Consider the following 22,423-nt stretch of genomic DNA (forward strand, 5'->3'; position numbering starts at 1 on the left):
TGCCCTGAGCCTTATGGATCTGTCATTTGCCAAGCGCTGCGGATTTGTTCTTGAGCCATTGGAAAATCCTATCCCTCTTAGGGGTATTGATTCTACGCCATTGGCAAAAAATAAACCGCAGTTTTGGACACAGGTTACCATGTGCATGACTCCCGAACATCGGGAGGTAATACGTTTTCTTGTTCTGCATAAAATGCATGATTTGGTTGTTTTGGGTTTGCCTTGGTTACAGACCCATAATCCAGTCTTGGACTGGAAGGCTATGTCAGTGTCAAGTTGGGGCTGCCACGGAATTCATGGAGATTCCCTGCCCTTGTCTATTGCTTCTTCTACGCCTTCGGAAGTTCCGGCGTATTTGTCTGATTATCAGGATGTCTTCAGCGAGTCTAAGTCCAGTGCACTGCCTCCTCATAGGGAATGTGACTGTGCAATAGATTTGATCCCTGGCAGTAAGTTTCCTAAGGGGAGACTGTTTAATCTGTCGGTACCTGAACATACCGCGATGCGTTCATATATCAAGGAGTCTCTTGAGAAGGGGCATATCCGTCCTTCTTCTTCCCCTCTTGGTGCGGGATTCTTTTTTGTGGCCAAAAAGGACGGATCTTTGAGGCCTTGTATTGACTATCGGCTTTTAAATAAGATCACTGTCAAATTTCAGTATCCTTTGCCGTTGTTGTCAGATTTGTTTGCCCGGATTAAAGGTGCCAAGTGGTTCACCAAGATAGACCTTCGTGGTGCGTACAACCTTGTGCGCATTAGGCAGGGCGATGAATGGAAAACCGCATTCAATACACCCGAAGGTCATTTTGAGTACTTGGTGATGCCATTTGGGCTCTCTAATGCACCTTCAGTTTTTCAGTCCTTCATGCATGACATTTTCCGGAAGTATCTGGATAAATTTTTGATTGTTTATCTGGATGATATTCTGGTTTTTTGTGATGATTGGGTCTCGCATGTGGAGCAGGTCAGGATGGTTTTTGAGATTTTGCGTGAAAATTCTTTGTTTGTAAAAGGCTCAAAGTGTCTCTTTGGTGTACAGAAGGTTCCCTTTTTGGGGTTCATTTTTTCCCCTTCTGCTGTGGAGATGGATCCAGTCAAGGTCCGAGCTATTCATGATTGGACTCAACCCTCGTCAGTTAAGAGTCTTCAGAAGTTCTTGGGTTTTGCTAACTTCTACCGTCGTTTTATCGCAAATTTCTCTAGCGTTGTTAAACCGCTGACGGATATGACCAAGAAAGGCTCTGATGTAGCTAACTGGGCTCCTGCTGCCGTGGAGGCTTTCCAGGAATTGAAACGCCGGTTTACTTCGGCGCCTGTTTTGTGCCAGCCTGACGTCTCACTTCCCTTTCAGGTTGAGGTGGATGCTTCGGAGATTGGGGCAGGGGCCGTTTTGTCGCAGAGAGGCCCTGGTTGCTCTACTATGAGACCTTGTGCCTTTTTCTCTAGGAAGTTTTCGCCGGCAGAGCGAAATTATGATGTGGGCAATCGGGAGTTATTGGCCATGAAGTGGGCATTTGAGGAGTGGCGTCATTGGCTTGAGGGTGCTAAGCATCGGGTGGTGGTCTTGACTGATCACAAAAATTTGATGTATCTCGAGTCTGCTAAACGCCTGAATCCTAGACAGGCCCGCTGGTCATTGTTTTTCTCCCGTTTTGACTTTGTGGTCTCGTATTTACCAGGTTCTAAGAATGTGAAGGCCGATGCTCTGTCTAGGAGCTTTGTGCCTGATGCTCCTGGAGTCGCTGAACCTGAGGGTATTCTTAAGGAAGGAGTTATCTTGTCAGCGATTTCTCCAGATCTGCGACGTGTGTTGCAGAGATTTCAGGCTGGTAGGCCTGACTCTTGTCCACCTGACAGATTGTTTGTGCCTGCTAAATGGACCAGCAGAGTCATTTCCGAGGTTCATTCCTCAGTGTTGGCAGGGCACCCGGGAATTTTTGGCACCAGAGATCTGGTGGCCAGGTCCTTTTGGTGGCCTTCCTTGTCAAGGGATGTGCGGTCATTTGTGCAGTCCTGCGGTACTTGTGCTCGAGCTAAGCCTTGCTGTTCTCGTGCCAGCGGGTTGCTCTTGCCCTTGCCTGTTCCGAAGAGACCTTGGACACACATCTCTATGGATTTCATTTCGGATCTCCCGGTGTCTAAAGGCATGTCTGTCATCTGGGTGATATGTGATCGTTTCTCCAAGATGGTTCATCTGGTTCCTTTGCCTAAGCTGCCTTCCTCTGCTGATCTGGTTCCTGTGTTCTTCCAGAACGTGGTTCGTTTGCACGGCATTCCTGAGAATATTGTGTTGGACAGAGGATCCCAGTTTGTTTCCAGGTTCTGGCGATCCTTTTGTGGTAGGATGGGCATTGATTTGTCGTTTTCGTCCGCTTTTCATCCACAGACTAACGGACAAACGGAACGAACTAATCAGACTCTGGAGGCGTATTTGAGGTGTTTTGTCTCTTCTGATCAGGATGATTGGGTGACCTTCTTGCCGTTGGCTGAATTTGCCCTTAATAATCGGGCTAGTTCTGCCACCTTGGTTTCGCCATTTTTCTGCAACTCCGGTTTCCATCCTCATTTTTCCTTGGGACATGTGGAGCCTTCTGACTGTCCTGGAGTGGATTCTGTGGTGGATAGGTTGCAGCGGATCTGGAATCATGTGGTGGACAACTTGAAGTTGTCACAGGAGAAGGCTCAGCGTTTTGCCAATCGCCGCCGCGGTGTGGGTCCCCGACTTCGTGTTGGGGATTTGGTATGGCTGTCTTCTCGATTTGTTCCTATGAAGGTCTCCTCTCCCAAATTTAAGCCTCGATTCATTGGTCCTTACAAGATATTGGAGATCCTTAATCCTGTATCCTTTCGCCTGGATCTTCCGGTGTCGTTTGCCATTCACAATGTATTTCATAGGTCCTTGTTGCGGCGGTACGTTGTGCCTGTGGTTCCTTCTGCTGAGCCTCCTGCTCCGGTGTTGGTTGAGGGCGAGTTGGAGTACGTGGTGGAGAAGATCTTAGATTCTCGTCTCTCCAGGCGGAGGCTTCAGTACCTGGTCAAGTGGAAGGGCTATGGTCAGGAGGATAATTCCTGGGTGGTCGCCTCTGATGTGCATGCGGCCGATTTAGTTTGCGCCTTTCACGCCGCTCATCCTGATCGCCCTGGTGGTCTTGGTGAGGGTTCGGTGACCCCTCACTAAGGGGGGGGTACTGTTGTGAATTTACCTTTTGGCTCCCTCTGGTGGCTACTAGTGTTTTTACTCTGGGTATGTCTTTCATCCCTTGTATGCTCACCTGGGTCGTTAGGTCAGGGGTGTTGCTATATTAGCTCCCTGGACCTTCAGTTCAATGCCTGGCAACGTTGATATCAGAGCTAATCTGTAGTGCTCTTGTCTACTGATCCTGGTTCCTGCTTGATTAAGCTAAGTCTGCTTTCTTGCTTTTTGCTATTGTTTTTGTTTTGCAATTTTGTCCAGCTTGTACATAATCTGTATCCTATCCTTGCTGGAAGCTCTAGGGAGGCTGGAGTTCTCCCCCCGGGCCGTTAGACGGTTCGGGGGTTCTTGAATCTCCAGTGTGGATTTTTGTTAGGATTTTAGTTGACCATATAAGTTATCTTACTACATTCTGCTATTAGTGAGTGGGCCTCTCTTTGCTAAACCTAGTTCATCTCTGTGTTTGTCATTTCCTCTTACCTCACCGTTATTATTTGTGGGGGGCTTGTATCCAACTTTTGGGGTCTATTCTCTGGAGGCAAGAGAGGTCTTTGTTTTCCTCTTCTAGGGGTAGTTAGTCCTCCGGCTGGCGCGAGACATCTAGCGACCAACGTAGGCATGTTTCCCGGCTACTTCTAGTGTTGGCGTTAGGAGTAGATATATGGTCAACCCAGTTACCACTGCCCTATGAGCTGGATTTTTGTACTTCGCAGACTTACTGATATCTCTGAGACCCTCGCCATTGGGGTCATAACAGGGAACTGGACTTGGGCTCATCAAATACATCCTGGAAATCCGACAAAAACTCAGGAACTTCAGAAGAGGGGGAAGAGGAAATTGACATCAAAGGAACGTCACTATGTACCCCTTGACAACCCCAACTAGTCACAGACATAGATTTCCAATCCAGCACAGGATTATGTCCCTGCAACCACGGAAAACCCAGCATAACAACATCATGCAAATTATGCAACACCAGAAAACGGGATTCTTCCTGATGTGCTGGAGCCATGCACATGGTCAGCTGAGTCCAATACTGAGGCTTATCCTTGGCCAACGGCGTAGCATCAATGCCCCTCAAAGGAATAGGGCTCTGCAAAGGCTGCAAGGAAAAACCACAGCGCCTGGCGAATTCCAAGTCCATCAAGTTCAGGGCAGTGCCTGAATCCACAAATGCCATGACAGAAAAGGACGATAATGAGCAAATCAAGGTCACAGATAAGAGAAATTTAGGCTGTACAGTACTGATGGTAACAGACCTAGCGACCCTCTTAGTACGCTTAGGGCAATCAGAAATAACATGAGCAGAATCGCCGCAGTAAAAACACAACCTATTCTGACGTCTGAATCCCTGCCGTTCTGCTCTAGTCAAAATCCTATCACATTGCATAGGCTCAGGACTCTGCTCAGAGGACACTGCCATATGGTGCACAACTTTGCGCTCGCGCAGGCGCCGATCAATCTGAATGGCTAGAGACATAGATTCGCTCAAACCAGCAGGCGTGGGGAACCCCACCATAACATCTTTAAGGGCTTCAGAAAGACCCTTTCTGAAAATTGCTGCCAGAGCCTCCTCATTCCATTTAGTGAGCACAGACCATTTTCTAAATTTCTGGCAGTATACTTCTGCCGCTTCTTGACCCTGACACAGGGCCAACAAGGTCTTTTCTGCATGATCCACAGAATTAGGTTCGTCATACAATAATCCGAGCGCTTGAAAAAATGCGTCTACATTAAGCAATGCCGGATCCCCTGATTCAAGGGAGAATGCCCAGTCCTGAGAGTCACCACGCAGCAGAGAGATGACAATTTTAACCTGCTGAATGGAATCACCAGAGGAAAGGGGTTTCAAGGCAAAAAACAATTTGCAGTTATTTTTAAAGTTCAAAAACTTGGATCTGTCCCCAAAAAACAAATCAGGGGTAGGAATTCCAGGCTCTAAAGCCGGACTCTGGACAACATAATCTTGGATACTCTGTACTCTTGCAGCAAGTTGATCCACATGAGAAAACAAACCCTGAACATCCATGCCAGCGCCAAAATCCTGAACCACCCAGAGATTAAGAGGAAAAAAAAGACAAAACAGACTGCAGAAAAAAAATGGCTCAGAACTTCCTTTTCCTTCTTTTGAGATGCATTTAATTCATTTTTGGCCAGTTGTACAGTTATGAACTGGTGGTTTAGGAGCAACATGGGACGTGCTCTGGAGGAGGTGGTACCTGTACTGACCGCAGTTCCTGAGCTTAACACAACACTAGAAGTAGCCGTGGGATGTTCCTGTCACTCCCTAGACACCTCGTCACAGCCGGAGGACTAACTACCCCTAAAGATAGAAACAGGAAAGCTATCTTGCCTCAGAGAAAATCCCCAAAGGATAGGACAGCCCCCCACAAATATTGACTGTGAGTGGAGAGGGAAATGACATACGCAGAATGAAACCAGGATGTAGCAAAGGAGGCCAGTCTAACTAGATAAATAGAACAGGAAAGAATACTGTGCGGTCAGTATTAAAAACTAGAAAAATCCACCACAGAGTTTACAAAAATCTCCACACCTGTCTAAAGGTGTGGAGGGTAAATCTGCTTCCCAGAGCTTCCAGCTTAACTGAATAAATCCATACTGACAAGCTGGACTAGAAAAAACATAGAAAGTGCAGAAAGATTAAGTCCACAACAAGTGGACTGCAAAAGAACAAAGCAAGGACTTATCTTTGCTGAACTGGTCAGAATATCAGGGAAATCCAAGCAGAGATGTGAATTCAACCAGGAACCATTGACAACTGGCACAGGCTGAAGGATAGAACCAGGCTAAATAGTCGAGCCAGAAAGACAATCAGTGGAAGCAGCTGCTGACTACTAAATCCAAGGAGCAGCAGTACCACTTAAAACCACCGGAGGGAGCCCAAGAGCAGAACTTGCAAAAATGCCACTTACAACCACCGGAGGGAGCCCAAGAGCGGAATTCACAACAGTACCCCCCCCTTGAGGAGGGGGTCACCGAACCCTCACCAGAGCCCCCAGGCCGATCAGGACGAGCCAAGTGAAAAGCACGAACCAAATCAGCGGCATGGACATCGTAGGCAACAACCCAAGAATTATCCTCCTGGCCATAACCCTTCCACTTGACAAGATACTGTAGCCTCCACCTCGAAAAACGAGAATCCAAAATTTTCTCCACCACATATTCCAACTCCCCATCAACCAACACCGGGGCAGGAGGATCAACAGAGGGAACAACGGGCACCACATATCTCCGCAACAAAGATCTATGGAAAACATTATGGATGGCAAAAGAGGCTGGAAGGGCCAAACGAAAAGATACCGGATTGATAATCTCAGAAATCTTATAAGGACCAATAAACCGAGGCTTGAACTTAGGGGAAGAAACCTTCATAGGAACATGACGAGAAGATAACCAGACTAAATACCCCACCCGAAGTCGGGGACCAACACACCGACGGCGGTTAGCAAAACGTTGAGCCTTTTCCTGAGACGTCAAATTGTCTACCACATGAGTCCAAATCTGCTGTAACCTGTCCATTACAGAATCCACACCAGGACAATCAGACGGTTCAACTTGCCCCGAAGAAAAACGAGGATGAAAACCAAAATTACAAAAGAAAGGCGAAACCAAAGTAGCCAAACTAGCCCGATTATTAAGGGCAAACTCGGCCAACGGCAAGAAAGCCACCCAATCATCCTGGTCAGCAGACACAAAGTATCTCAAATAGGTTTCCAAGGTCTGATTAGTTCGCTCAGTTTGGCCATTTGTCTGAGGATGAAATGCCGAAGAAAAAGACAAATCAATGCCCATCCTAGCACAAAAGGCCCGCCAAAACCTAGAAACAAACTGGGAACCTCTGTCAGACACAATATTCTCCGGAATGCCATGCAAATGAACCACATGCTGAAAAAACAATGAAACCAAGTCAGAGGAGGAAGGCAATTTAGGCAAAGGTACCAAATGGACCATTTTAGAGAACCGGTCGCAAACCACCCAGATAACAGACATCTTCTGGGAAACAGGAAGATCCGAAATAAAATCCATGGAAATATGCGTCCAGGGCCTCTCAGGGACCGGCAAAGGCAAAAGCAACCCACTAGCGCGGGAACAGCAAGGCTTGGCCCGGGCACAAGTCCCACAGGACTGCACAAAAGAACGCACATCCCGCGACAAGGAAGGCCACCAAAAGGAGCTAGCAACCAAATCTCTGGTACCAAAAATCCCAGGATGACCAGCCAACACCGAACAATGAACCTCAGAAATTACCTTACTTGTCCATCTATCAGGAACAAACAGCTTCCCCACAGGACAGTGGTCAGGTTTATCAGCCTGAAATTCCTGAAGCACCCGCCGTAAATCAGGGGAGATGGCAGAAAGAATCACCCCTTCCTTAAGAATGCCAACCGGCTCAAGGACTCCAGGAGAATCAGGCAAAAAACTCCTAGAGAGGGCATCAGCCTTAACATACTTAGATCCCGGAAGATACGAGACCACAAAATCAAAACGGGAGAAAAACAGGGACCATCGAGCCTGTCTAGGGTTCAGCTGCTCGGCCGACTTGAGGTAAATCAGATTCTTATGATCGGTCAAGACCACAACGCGGTGCTTGGCTCCCTCAAGCCAATGTCGCCACTCCTCAAATGCCCACTTCATGGCCAACAACTCCCGATTGCCGACATCATAATTGCGCTCCGCAGGCGAAAACTTTCTGGGAAAAAAGGCACACGGTTTCATCAAAGAACCATCAGAACTCTGAGACAAAACGGCCCCTGCCCCAATCTCAGAAGCATCAACCTCCACCTGAAAAGGAAGAGAAACATCCGGCTGACGCAACACAGGGGCAGAAGTAAATCGACGTTTAAGCTCCTGAAAGGCCTCAACAGCTGCAGAGGACCAATTCGTCACATCAGTGCCTTTCTTCGTCAAATCGGTCAGGGGCTTAACCACACTGGAAAAGTTGGCAATGAAACGGCGATAAAAATTAGCAAAGCCCCAAAATTTCTGAAGTCTCTTCACAGATGTGGGTTGAATCCAGTCATGAATGGCTTGGACCTTAACAGGATCCATTTCTATAGACGAGGGAGAAAAAATAAAACCCAAAAAAGAGACCTTCTGAACTCCAAATAGGCACTTAGACCTCTTCACAAATAAAGCATTATCACGAAGGATCTGAAATACCATCCTGACCTGTTTCACATGAGACTCCCAATCATCGGAAAAAATCAAAATATCATCCAAATACACAATCATGAATTTATCAAGATAATTGCGGAAAATATCATGCATGAAGGACTGAAATACAGAAGGAGCATTAGAGAGCCCGAAAGGCATCACAAGGTATTCAAAATGGACTTCGGGCGTATTACATGCAGTTTTCCATTCGTCACCCTGTTTAATACGAACAAGATTATATGCCCCTCGAAGGTCAATCTTAGTAAACCAACTAGCCCCCTTGATCCGAGCAAACAAATCAGAAAGCAAAGGTAAAGGGTATTGGAATTTGACTGTGATCTTATTAAGAAGGAGATAATCAATACAGGGTCTCAAGGAGCCATCCTTCTTGGCAACAAAAATGAATCCCGCTCCCAATGGTGACGAAGACGGCCGAATATGCCCCTTCTCTAAAGACTCCTTAACATAACTCCGCATAGCGGCATGCTCTGGCACAGACAGATTGAAAAGTCGGCCCTTAGGGAACTTACAGCCAGGAATCAAGTCAATAGCACAATCACAGTCCCTATGTGGAGGAAGGGAACTGGACTTGGGCTCATCAAATACATCCTGGAAATCCGACAAAAACTCAGGAACTTCAGAAGAGGGGGAAGAGGAAATTGACATCAAAGGAACGTCACTATGTACCCCTTGACAACCCCAACTAGTCACAGACATAGATTTCCAATCCAGCACAGGATTATGTCCCTGCAACCATGGAAAACCCAGCATAACAACATCATGCAAATTATGCAACTCCAGAAAAAGGGATTCTTCCTGATGTGCTGGAGCCATGCACATGGTCAGCTGAGTCCAATACTGAGGTTTATCCTTGGCCAACGGCGTAGCATCAATGCCCCTCAAAGGAATAGGGCTCTGCAAAGGCTGCAAGGAAAAACCACAGCGCCTGGCGAATTCCAAGTCCATCAAGTTCAGGGCAGTGCCTGAATCCACAAATGCCATGACAGAAAAGGACGATAATGAGCAAATCAAGGTCACAGATAAGAGAAATTTAGGCTGTACAGTACTGATGTTAACAGACCTAGAGACCCTCTTAGTACGCTTAGGGCAATCAGAAATAACATGAGCAGAATCGCCGCAGTAAAAACACAACCTATTCTGACGTCTGAATCCCTGCCGTTCTGCTCTAGTCAAAATCCTATCACATTGCATAGGCTCAGGACTCTGCTCAGAGGACACTGCCATATGGTGCACAACTTTGCGCTCGCGCAGGCGCCGATCACTCTGAATGGCTAGAGACATAGATTCGCTCAAACCAGCAGGCGTGGGGAACCCCACCATAACATCTTTAAGGGCTTCAGAAAGGCCCTTTCTGAAAATTGCTGCCAGAGCCTCCTCATTCCATTTAGTGAGCACAGACCATTTTCTAAATTTCTGGCAGTATACTTCTGCCGCTTCCTGACCCTGACACAGGGCCAACAAGGTCTTTTCTGCATGATCCACAGAATTAGGTTCGTCATACAATAATCCGAGCGCTTGAAAAAATGCGTCTACATTAAGCAATGCCGGATCCCCTGATTCAAGGGAGAATGCCCAGTCCTGAGGGTCACCACGCAGCAGAGAGATGACAATTTTAACCTGCTGAATGGAATCACCAGAGGAAAGGGGTTTCAAGGCAAAAAACAATTTGCAGTTATTTTTAAAGTTCAAAAACTTGGATCTGTCCCCAAAAAACAAATCAGGGGTAGGAATTCCAGGCTCTAAAGCCGGACTCTGGACAACATAATCTTGGATACTCTGTACTCTTGCAGCAAGTTGATCCACATGAGAAAACAAACCCTGAACATCCATGCCAGCGCCAAAATCCTGAACCACCCAGAGATTAAGAGGAAAAAAAAGACAAAACAGACTGCAGAAAAAAAATGGCTCAGAACTTCCTTTTCCTTCTTTTGAGATGCATTTAATTCATTTTTGGCCAGTTGTACAGTTATGAACTGGTGGTTTAGGAGCAACATGGGACGTGCTCTGGAGGAGGTGGTACCTGTACTGACCGCAGTTCCTGAGCTTAACACAACACTAGAAGTAGCCGTGGGATGTTCCTGTCACTCCCTAGACACCTCGTCACAGCCGGAGGACTAACTACCCCTAAAGATAGAAACAGGAAAGCTACCTTGCCTCAGAGAAAATCCCCAAAGGATAGGACAGCCCCCCACAAATATTGACTGTGAGTGGAGAGGGAAATGACATACGCAGAATGAAACCAGGATGTAGCAAAGGAGGCCAGTCTAACTAGATAAATAGAACAGGAAAGAATACTGTGCGGTCAGTATTAAAAACTAGAAAAATCCACCACAGAGATTACAAAAATCTCCACACCTGACTAAAGGTGTGGAGGGTAAATCTGCTTCCCAGAGCATCCAGCTTAACTGAATAAATCCATACTGACAAGCTGGACTAGAAAAAACATAGAAAGTGCAGAAAGATTAAGTCCACAACAAGTGGACTGCAAAAGAACAAAGCAAGGACTTATTTTGCTGAACTGGTCAGAATATCAGGGAAATCCAAGCAGAGATGTGAATCCAACCAGGAACCATCTGCTCTTATCAGTTTAATATCTGATACGTCCCCTATCTGATCCGGTTTCCAAAAACAGATTGAATTGTAATCAGCGCAAGTTGTCTTTTAATCCTTTATGTGAATACTTTTCAGTGTCAGCGAAGCCCATTTCAGATGCCAAATGTAGCATTTTGCTTGATTTCACTTGACCATTTGCAACATTTTGTGTGCCTTGCCTGGCCTTGCTTTCACCTATGTATGTCAAGCATTGTATTGCATTCCATATGCAATCAATCAATCAGGCAATCAATTTGTCTTTACTGGTTGCTGCAACAGGTTTGTTGAGATGTAGGCCTGTATTAGGCCTTACTTACAGTGTTGCAAATATACTGTGCCATCTACAAAATTAGGCCTCTGCTGTCAGCACTTGGTATTTAAATTGAAGTATCCAATGAGTAGTTGGGCCATACATACCGCATTTGTGACCGCATGAATTCTTTTGGAAAACATTGTGTCCCTCTTGTGGATCACCGACTTTTAAATGTGTTGTATTATATGTATTTGAAAAAAAAGGAAAACTGGTGTCTGTGCTGATCTCGAATCTGCTTGTCTTGTCCATCTACACCTGTGTGACTATTCTAATGCTTTTGACCAACCAGGTGCGCTGCCTGCAGTAGATAGAATCTTAGCACGGAACATTCATGTGCAGTCACAATGGGGATGGAGGGTGTGGTCAAAGTAGGCGGAGTTATGCAGATTCAAAACGCGTTGTGCACAGCTTGAACACACACACAGCAGAACGTGCATTGAGAATGCATCCCAGAGTTTCTGGAAATGTCTTCCCTGCGGCACTCTTTTTGCTCTGTCTCCACAATAGGTGTCAGTTTTAGGCCTAGGTGCGTCAGAAGTGGCAAACCATTTCTGGTTATCGCTTCTTGGCCATTTGCATCCGTCGTCGTCGCCGCCGCTCAAGATGCAGTGTAGTATCTGTTCTTATCAGTTTAATATCTGATACGTCCCCTATCTGATCCGGTTTCCAAAAACAGATTGAATTGAAATCAGCGCAAGTTGTCTTTTAATCCTTTATGTGAATACTTTTCAGTGTCAGCGAAGCCCATTTCAGATGCCAAATGTAGCATTTTGCTTGATTTCACTTGACCATTTGCAACATTTTGTGTGCCTTGCCTGGCCTTGCTTTCACCTATGTATGTCAAGCATTGTATGGCATTCCATATGCAATCAATCAATCAGGCAATCAATTTGTCTTTACTGGTTGCTGCAACAGGTGTGTTGAGATGTAGGCCTGTATTAGGCCTTACTTACAGTGTTGCAAATATACTGTGCCATTTACAAAATTAGGCCTCTGCTGTCAGCACTTGGTATTTAAATTGAAGTATCCAATGAGTAGTTGGGCCATACATACCGCATTTGTGACCGCATGAATTCTTTTGGAAAACATTGTGTCCCTCTTGTGGATCACCGACTTTTAAATGTGGTGTATTATATGTATTTGAAAAAAAAGGAAAACTGGTGTCTGTGCTGATCTCGAATCTGCTTGTCTTGTCCATCTACACCTGTGTGACTATTCTAATGCTTTTGACCAACCAGGTGCGCTGCCTGCAGTAGATAGAATCTTAGCACGGAACATTCATGTGCAGTCACAATGGGGATGGAGGGTGTGGTCAAAGTAGGCGGAGTTATGCAGATTCAAAACGCGTTGTGCACAGCTTGAACACACACACAGCAGAACGTGCATTGAGAATGCATCCCAGAGTTTCTGGAAATGTCTTCCCTGCGGCACTCTTTTTGCTCTGTCTCCACAATAGGTGTCAGTTTTAGGCCTAGGTGCGTCAGAAGTGGCAAACCATTTCTGGTTATCGCTTCTTGGCCATTTGCATCCGTCGTCGTCGCCGCCGCTCAAGATGCAGTGTAGTATCTGTTCTTATCAGTTTAATATCTGATACGTCCCCTATCTGATCCGGTTTCCAAAAACAGATTGAATTGAAATCAGCGCAAGTTGTCTTTTAATCCTTTATGTGAATACTTTTCAGTGTCAGCGAAGCCCATTTCAGATGCCAAATGTAGCATTTTGCTTGATTTCACTTGACCATTTGCAACATTTTGTGTGCCTTGCCTGGCCTTGCTTTCACCTATGTATGTCAAGCATTGTATTGCATTCCATATGCAATCAATCAATCAGGCAATCAATTTGTCTTTACTGGTTGCTGCAACAGGTGTGTTGAGATGTAGGCCTGTATTAGGCCTTACTTACAGTGTTGCAAATATACTGTGCCATCTACAAAATTAGGCCTCTGCTGTCAGCACTTGGTATTTAAATTGAAGTATCCAATGAGTAGTTGGGCCATACATACCGCATTTGTGACCGCATGAATTCTTTTGGAAAACATTGTGTCCCTCTTGTGGATCACCGACTTTTAAATGTGGTGTATTATATGTATTTGAAAAAAAAGGAAAACTGGTGTCTGTGCTGATCTCGAATCTGCTTGTCTTGTCCATCTACACCTGTGTGACTATTCTAATGCTTTTGACCAACCAGGTGCGCTGCCTGCAGTAGATAGAATCTTAGCACGGAACATTCATGTGCAGTCACAATGGGGATGGAGGGTGTGGTCAAAGTAGGCGGAGTTATGCAGATTCAAAACGCGTTGTGCACAGCTTGAACACACACACAGCAGAACGTGCATTGAGAATGCATCCCAGAGTTTCTGGAAATGTCTTCCCTGCGGCACTCTTTTTGCTCTGTCTCCACAATGGGTGTCAGTTTTAGGCCTAGGTGTGTCAGAAGTGGCAAACCATTTCTGGTTAACGCTTCTCGGCCTCATGGCTAAGATCAAGTGCAGTGGCTTAATTGTTGCTGTGCTTGGTCTGGTCTAAGGTGTCTGGGGTACCCGGTTCGTCGGCCTTGGGGGATTGTCCTTACTTAACGGTGGGGACTTCTCCCCCTTGCTGCTATAGGCGTCCGGCTTAGTCCCCAGACAACGAGGAGTGATCGCGTCTTGTTTTCAGGGCGACCTGAATCAATAAGGGCGTTCCTTTTTGCTGAGCGTTTAAACGCTTAGTGGGCAGTGTAGGTTCTCGAGGTACCCCCTTCTTGGTCTTGGGACGAGTCTTGCCTCTGGTGGTATTCTGTCCCTTGTTACTATTAGGAAGGGGCTTAGTCCCTGAGAGCCGAAAATGCCATTCTCTTTTGGATTTGCAGTGGGGGAGACTCCTCTGCGACAATCCATTAGGATTGAGGTGGATGAATGCCAGCGTCATGAAAAGAACTTACACTATATTGTGAATGAGGTTCTTTTCGGGTTCTTCCTCCTAGAGAGAAATAAAATCCTGTGTCTGTACGACCAGGAGTTCAGTGGCCGATATACTATCTCGTTTACGGCCAAATCATGCTGTGAAAACATCCATGCAGCATTGATGGGTGCGGACAAGGACAGTGACGTACTGAATGGACTAAGGTTTGATTTTCTGTATGGCGAAGAAGAAGTACCATTGGTGCTCTTCATCTACAGTCCATTTGTCTCCGAGGGCGATATCGAAACCTTTTTGAGGCGTTACTGCAGGTCAGTGCGCTTCTCACATGAGATCCTCAACTCCCAACGCTTCTGGAATGGGAAGAGGAAATATCTGGTGAAATTCCATATGGAACGTGGTAACATTGGGGGCTTATGCCATCCGCCTGCCACTTTCACGATTGGTAGTGTCAGGGGGTTCCTACGCTACCCAGGAATGCCCTTGCGATGCCGAAACTGCCAAGAATATGGGCATACACGAGAAAGTTGCGCAAACGCTCATGTAGTCCTCTGTAACAAATGCGGTAAGAGTGGGCACACCTCCGCCATGTGTGACTCTGACATCGTATGTAATCTATGTGGGAAGGCCGGTCACGCCTTCAAAAATTGTCCGAGCAAAAGGACAAGAGCTGATGGTCCATCTAAGTCAGGCCAACTGACTATCACCGAAGGGAGTGTGGAGACACCTGCCCCTGGACCTGGGTTGGCGCACGCTGACGGGTCCGGACCAGGCCCTTCTGTAGTCCCGCCGGAAAACCTGCCGGTGGATTCTCAGAGGGATGGTCGTAGGGGCTCCATAAATCCTCCTGTGGATTCCCAAAATGTGGAATTGATCGATGTAGTGGCTCTAGATGTTGCAGTCCCCCAGAGTCAAAAGGAGAAAAGGACCTCGGTCAGCATGAATGCACCCCCGGCATTGTGCGGAGCCGAGGAGACCTCTAGTACCTCGATGGAAAAGGAAAATCCCAGTTTCACCCTACCGTTAACGGGAAACTCGGGTAAAGGCAAGCGGGGTACGAATCCTTATCGATCAGCCAGTGCGGAAAATCGGAGGGTAACCACTAGGGCGCGAAATAAAAAAGATCCTAAAACCACATCGGGTCGTAAGCCATGTACCAGAAGTCGCAGTAATTCCTTGACCAGATCGAGAGCGGAGAATGACCAGAGGGATGACATCATAGACCAGACCTCCAAGATGACAGCAAACCAGACCTCCATGATGACAGCAGATGTAGGCGAACCAGAGAATATGGACTCCTCACAGCATCTGAAAAGACAGAGAGATGAGGTAAAGCAGCCTAAGGTTCAGAGGAAATTTGGATGTCGAAGTACTGGAGAGGAGCCAAGAGAGGATGCCACCTTTCTTCCTGCCTCGGATCCAAGTAATATTCAACAATTCCTGACCCCTGGAGAGGTGGAGGAGGAGACTTTGCAAACAGGTTTTTTTCCTTCAATAAGTTCTGATTCCTCTTAAATGTCTGCTCCCATAAAGACTGCCTCACTAAATGTGAGGTCCCTAAAGAGCCCTATACGCAGGGCTGCTTTATTTTCTTATTTAGAGACACTTGACTTTGATTTTTTATTCTTACAAGAATGTCGCATACAGTGCAACTTAAATTACAAGGACTTAAAAGAAGATTGGACACTGGGCACTTCCGTGTGGTCTGGTGCCAATGATTGCCGAGCTGCTGGAATTGGACTTCTCTGCCGTGGTCATTCTACCATCATCCAGTCCGTGACTGAGATTATGCCGGGTAGAGCTATCTTAGTCCATCTCAGTTTCAAAGGACTTCCTATGCGAATATTGAATGTATATGCTCCTCCTGGAAAGCAGGAGAGAGCTGAATTATTGGAAATGTTGCCTTTATTTTGTGTTGGGTCAACCCCCCTGTTGGTTGGAGGAGACTTCAATTGCACACGGGAGGGGGAATGTCGACAGGGTGGGGACGTGAATCGTAAGGACCGTACCACCTATTTATTAAAAAGTCTGATTGATGATTTTAAGTTGCAAGATTGTTGGAAGGTGCTCATGCCGGCGGACCCGGGGGTTACATGGTCCAATGGTAGAGTTTCTTCTAGGATTGATTTTATGTTTGCGTCAACTAGTTTTAAGCCCCAAAAATGCTCTCTTTTATCTAATTTATTTTCAGATCATAAGGTTTTATCTGTGGAGCTGGAGCTGGAGGGGGAACAAAAAACCTCCAGAGGCCCATGGAGATTAAATACAACTCTCCTAGAGGACCCTGAGATCCAGGAAAGGTTTGTGCACGTGTACCGACACTGGCAATCCAAAAGAGACCCCAGAGCCTCTATGCTAGGTTGGTGGGAGAGTATAAAACCTAAAATTAAATTTTTCTTTATTATGGAAGGGAAAAATAAAGCTAAACATAAAAAGCAGTGGTTCTATGATTTAAATATGAAATTACAAGTACTTTTTAAACTAAAAGAAGTCGGGGTTGATGTAGATGATGATATTGCAAATTTAAAGTCTGAAATAAAAAGTGCCCTGGATGAGAAAGGAAAACAAATAATTTTTAACTCCCATGTACAGCATCTGGAGGAAGGAGAAAAATGTTCCCGTTTCTTCTTCAAAAAGGTAATGGGGAGGAGGGACGCAATTTTAAATCTGGAGGGTGAAACTAATACTGTGGGAATGCTAGATAAAGCTTTTCATTTTTATCAACACCTTTTTAATACCAAAGTGATAGACCCTTCATTTTTAGATTATGCTATTTATTAATTCCCTTGATTTTAAGTTGGATACTTTGGACCAAAGTATTTTATCCAGTAATCTTACCAGTGAGGAACTTTTAAGGGGTTTTAAAAGCTTCTCCAATGGGAAAGCTCCCGGAGAGGATGGTTTACCCATTGAGTTTTATCTGACCTTTTGGGGGATTTTAAAAGAGGATATGTTTTTATTGTTCAAAGAAGCTTTTAATACTAAGGAATTACCCCCTTCTTGGAGGAGAGGTCTGGTGTCTCTAATATACAAAAAAGGAGACAGGAGCCAACTTAAAAATTGGCGGCCTATTACACTTTTAAATATTGATTATAAAATTTTAGCCAAACTCATGGCGCTTCGTTTAAATCCATTTATTTCCAAATTAATTCACCCTAACCAAGTGTGTGGAGTCCCCGGTAGAACGATAGCTGAGCCTCTCAATATAATTAGAGATGCTATATGGGATTTTAAAGAGAGAGGTCAAGGTCTTGCCATTTTATCTTTGGATTTCGAAAAAGCCTTTGACAGGGTGTCACACGATTTCCTTTTTATGGTTCTTAAAAAAATGGCGTTTCCAGAGAAAATTTTAACCCGCATCATGCTTTTATATAATTCTTGTTTTAGTCAAATCTCTATAAATGGGTTTTTAACAAAGAGATTTCCTCTGCTGTCTGGGGTAAAACAGGGGTGTCCTCTGTCTCCACTACTCTTTATCTGTGCGATGGAACCACTGCTAACTTTATTAAGGAAAGATAAAGTAATTAAAGGGGTACCTATTCCTGGAGGGAGGGGCATGCAAGTTAAAGTCCTAAGTTACATGGATGATGTCACCATATTATGCCCAGATTCCACATCCCTCAGAAGGGTATTGAGAAATACTCAATTCTTCTGCGAAGCCTCTGGTTTTAAACTAAATGTGGACAAAAGTGATTGTTTTAATGTGGGTAGATGGGACTCTTCTATAACCCCTGGGATAGTGATTCAAACGAATCAGATTAAAATTTTAGGTATTGTTTTTAACCAAGCTAATGAAGGTACCACTAATTGGGACTCCACTATAGACAAATTAGAGAAAAAGATCTCTCTCTGGAAATTAAGGAACCTCAGTATGGAAGGGAAAATTCTAATTATCAAGGCTGTTTTAATTCCCATTATGTTGTATGTTGCAATGGTTTTTCCCCCTTCCAATTTACAGATTAGAAAAGTAACCAGAATTGTTTTTATGTTTTTATGGGGTTCCAAAATGGAAAAATTAAAACGAGTTTTGATGTATAAAGACAAAATTAATGGGGGTAAAGATGTACCCAATTTTTTTACTTTCTTTTATATAAAATATTTCTGTTTCTGTTTTAAAGTTTTTAAATCTGATGGCATTTTTAGTTATTTTTTAAAATATGCAGCAGGAATGATTTTTAAAAGATGGTTCCGCTTACCTTTGGATTCTCCTGTGCTCCTATGTCCTCCTAAACAATATGTGATACTTGAGAAAACGGTCAGGCTGTTAGGGCTCCAGGAATTGGAACCTGACATATTGGGAGATCAGAGGAAGGTATCAATGGCTTGTAGGCATTCGGAGGATACAATTCCTGTCTCCAATTTTTCACAGGCAAGGTCCAAGACGGTGTGGCGAAATGTGTACGGGAAATACCTAGCAAATGTACACAAGGACCTTGCCTGGGCAATTGTCCACCAGTGCCTCCCTACTCGTGAGTTCCAACATAGGCGAGGGCTGGTGGCAAGGGCCAAATGTCCAAGAGGGACATGCTGCGAGAACGAGTCTGTACTACATCTCATGTGGAACTGTCCATTTGCACAGGAGGTATGGAGAAAGGTAGGGCCACTACTAAAGTGGGCATGTGGCCTGAGAGATTTTAACCATATTTATGTCTTGTACGGTCTTTTTAAGTGCCCAAATCTTGAACAATTCAGAGTGGCCTGGATAATTATTAATTGTTTTAAAAATGCCATGTGGAAAGTCAGAAATATTTTACTTTTTAAACGTGATTTTATTGATTCAGCTAATTGTATAAAAATCGCTCTAAGTGAAATGTATATTTATTACCTTAGAGACAAAAAACTGTATGGTGCAAAAGAAGCTGCTTCAATGTGGTGTATACAATTATGGAACACAATTGTGTGATTGGTTTTTATATTTGTGTTTTTTTATATTTGTGTTTTTTAAAATGTCTTGGTATTTCTGTATTTTAGATGTATTATCCATTGTAATGTTTCAAATGTTCCTTTTTTACTCTTGTAATGTGTTATTTTTGTGAACAATAAAATTATGTTGAAACCTTATCTGTTCTTATCAGTTTAATATCTGATACGTCCCCTATCTGATCCGGTTTCTAAAAACAGATTGAATTGAAATCAGCGCAAGTTGTCTTTTAAACCTTTATGTGAATACTTTTCAGTGTCAGCGAAGCCCATTTCAGATGCCAAATGTAGCATTTTGCTTGATTTCACTTGACCATTTGCAACATTTTGTGTGCCTTGCCTGGCATTGCTTTCACCTATGTATGTCAAGCATTGTATTGCATTCCATATACAATCAATCAATCAGGCAATCAATTTGTCTTTACTGGTTGCTGCAACAGGTGTGTTGAGATGTAGGCCTGTATTAGGCCTTACTTACAGTGTTGCAAATATACTGTGCCATCTACAAAATTAGGCCTCTGCTGTCAGCACTTGGTATTTAAATTGAAGTATCCAATGAGTAGTTCGGCCATACATACCGCATTTGTGACCGCATGAATTCTTTTGGAAAACATTGTGTCCCTCTTGTGGACCACCGACTTTTAAATGTGGTGTATTATATGTATTTGAAAAAAAAGGAAAACTGGTGTCTGTGCTGGTCTCGAATCTGCTTGTCTTGTCCATCTACACCTGTGTGAGTATTCTAATGCTTTTGACCAACCAGGTGCGCTGCCTGCAGTAGATAGAATCTTAGCACGGAACATTCATGTGCAGTCACAATGGGGATGGAGGGTGTGGTCAAAGTAGGCGGAGTTATGCAGATTCAAAACGCGTTGTGCACAGCTTGAACACACACACAGCAGAACGTGCATTGAGAACGCATCCCAGAGTTTCTGGAAATGTCTTCCCTGCGGCACTCTTTTTGCTCTGTCTCCACAATGGGTGTCAGTTTTAGGCCTAGGTGCGTCAGAAGTGGCAAACCATTTCTGGTTATCGCTTCTTGGCCATTTGCATCCGTCGTCGCCGCCGCTGCTCAAGATGTAGTGTAGTATCTGTTCTTATCAGTTTAATATTTGATACGTCCCCTATCTGATCCGGTTTCCAAAAACAGATTGAATTGAAATCAGCGCAAGTTTTCTTTTAAACCTTTATGTGAATACTTTTCAGTGTCAGCGAAGCCCATTTCATATGCCTAATGTAGCATTTTGCTTGATTTCACTTGACCATTTGCAACATTTTGTCGGATTATGCTTCACCAACCAGGGTAAACCCAGAACAATTGGAGTGGGGAGACCTTCCAGGATATAATAAGGAATTACCTCATAATGAAAAGACCCCACCCTCAGTCATATAATATGTACAATCTACGTCAGTGCTCTGTGCAAGTGGTGCTGAGTCGATAGAGTAAATTGGAATAGGCTTAGCTAAGGTAGAGCAAGCAAGCCCGAGAGTTCTAGACAACTCAGTTAATAGAGTCTCTTTTTTGGGAGGAATCAAAGGATAGGTCCCAATAAAATGTCCCTTCCTCCCACAAAAAAAAACACACGCCCATTTTTTTGCTGCGAATGTTGGGGCAGACATATGACAGGGGCACACCTCCTCACTGCATGGGTTCCTCTACTCCACAAGTAAAGGTTCACCCCCGAACCTTCCCCCCGACACATTGGTATTGTCCTGGAAAGAGGGCTCAGGAGAAGGTGGGCGTGCCCATCGATCCTGCAGGCATCTATGCACACATATAGCCACTGACATGGCAGCCTCCAATGACTCAGGAGTTTCATACACTGCCAAAGCATCTTTTAACCTTTCAGTAAGACCTTGTAAAATTGACTTCTAAGAGTCAGGTCATTCCATTTGGTATAGGTTGCCCACCTGCGGTCCTCAGGGAAAGGCACTAACTGACTGCTAGATCTTCCAACAAAACTGAGGCAAATATGAGCTAACACCCGCACCATGCTGCAGCATTTGAATGTATTTAAACCTTCAGCATAGGTGTGTGATTAGCAGCAGAAGGTGGAGGTAACTATTAGGTCCTAGAGGGAGAAGGATATCGCTCCATAAAGAGATGCAAAAATCAAGAAGGCATTTGAGCTAAACGCAAAGACCTTCTACAGCTGGATCCAGGATGACTGCCTGTCACAATTGACACACCCATGACAGGAACTCTTCAAACAGAGGCTGGACAGACATCTGTTATGGTTTAGTGAATCCGGCATTGACCAGGTGGTTGGACACGATGACCCTTGAGGTCCCTTCCAACTCTAACATTCTATGATTTTATGATTCTACTGCTACTTTATTTACTTATCAGGGTTAATGCAATAAAGATTATTATCACTGTCTCCATTCTCCTACAATAACAGAATAATAAAAGATAAAAAATAATAATCTTGAACCAAGAGGCAGAGATCCAAGTGGAGGAGGCAGTGGATGTGGACATGGCGGTGTAGGTGAAAGAAGAGGAGAAATAGCTAGCCAACACTGTTTTTGTGTTTTGCTTTTTATTTTTGGGATATTACTTAAAAAAACATAGAATAAAAAAAATAACAATCTTGAAACAGGATGTGGAGGCACAAGTGGAAGAGGAGGTGAAGGTGGACGTGGCAGTGTAGGTGGAAGAGGCCGAGGAGGATGTAGCCAACACTGTTTTTTTTTTCTTTATGTAAATTTCTTTAAATAACATAGAATAGAAAAAAAATAACTATCTTGGACAAGGAGGCGGAAGCCAACATTGTTTTTTTTTTTAATTTGGGGAGGCCCCAAAACATTAGGAATGGCAAATATAACGAACAAACTGTGGTGGAGTATAACAATGGCTTGGTGCGGCTGTTATACTTCTGTAGTCAGCCATAGGTATGAAGTTCTGTGGGATCCACACCTGATTTGTTTTAATGAATGCGAGCTTGCCCACATTGGCAGTTCTAAATACATGTTCCAACAGTACACACTAGGGTTGAGCAAAACGGATCGGACAAATTCAAAACTCGCCAACTTTCGGCAAAGTCGGGTTTCATGAAACCCGACCCGATCCTAGTGTGGGATCGGCCATGAGGTCGCCGATCTGCGCGCAAAAGTCACGTTTCATATGACGCTTTCAGCGCCATTTTTCAGCCAATGAAGGAGGATGCAGAGTGTGGGCAGTGTGATGACATAGGTCTTGGTCCCCACCATCTTAGACAAGGGCATAACAGTGATTGGCTTGCTTTCTGCAGCGTCACAGGGGCTATAAAGGGGCATGCACGCCGACTGCAATCTTACTTCTGCCGATCT

The 22,423-nt window shown here is 44.6% G+C and overlaps 3 pseudogenes; all 3 read left to right on the plus strand.

The window, feature by feature from the left end:
- Positions 1 to 11,851: 11,851 nt before the first annotated feature.
- LOC143770791 (U2 spliceosomal RNA) lies at positions 11,852 to 12,088 on the plus strand (annotated as a pseudogene).
- A 712-nt stretch (positions 12,089 to 12,800) lies between these two features.
- On the plus strand, positions 12,801 to 13,037 carry LOC143770792 (U2 spliceosomal RNA; annotated as a pseudogene).
- Positions 13,038 to 20,145: 7,108 nt separating this feature from the next.
- LOC143770810 (U2 spliceosomal RNA) lies at positions 20,146 to 20,382 on the plus strand (annotated as a pseudogene).
- Positions 20,383 to 22,423: the final 2,041 nt, after the last annotated feature.

Source organism: Ranitomeya variabilis, chromosome 4 (assembly GCF_051348905.1).
Source record: "Ranitomeya variabilis isolate aRanVar5 chromosome 4, aRanVar5.hap1, whole genome shotgun sequence".
In the NCBI taxonomy this organism is placed as follows: domain Eukaryota; kingdom Metazoa; phylum Chordata; class Amphibia; order Anura; family Dendrobatidae; genus Ranitomeya; species Ranitomeya variabilis.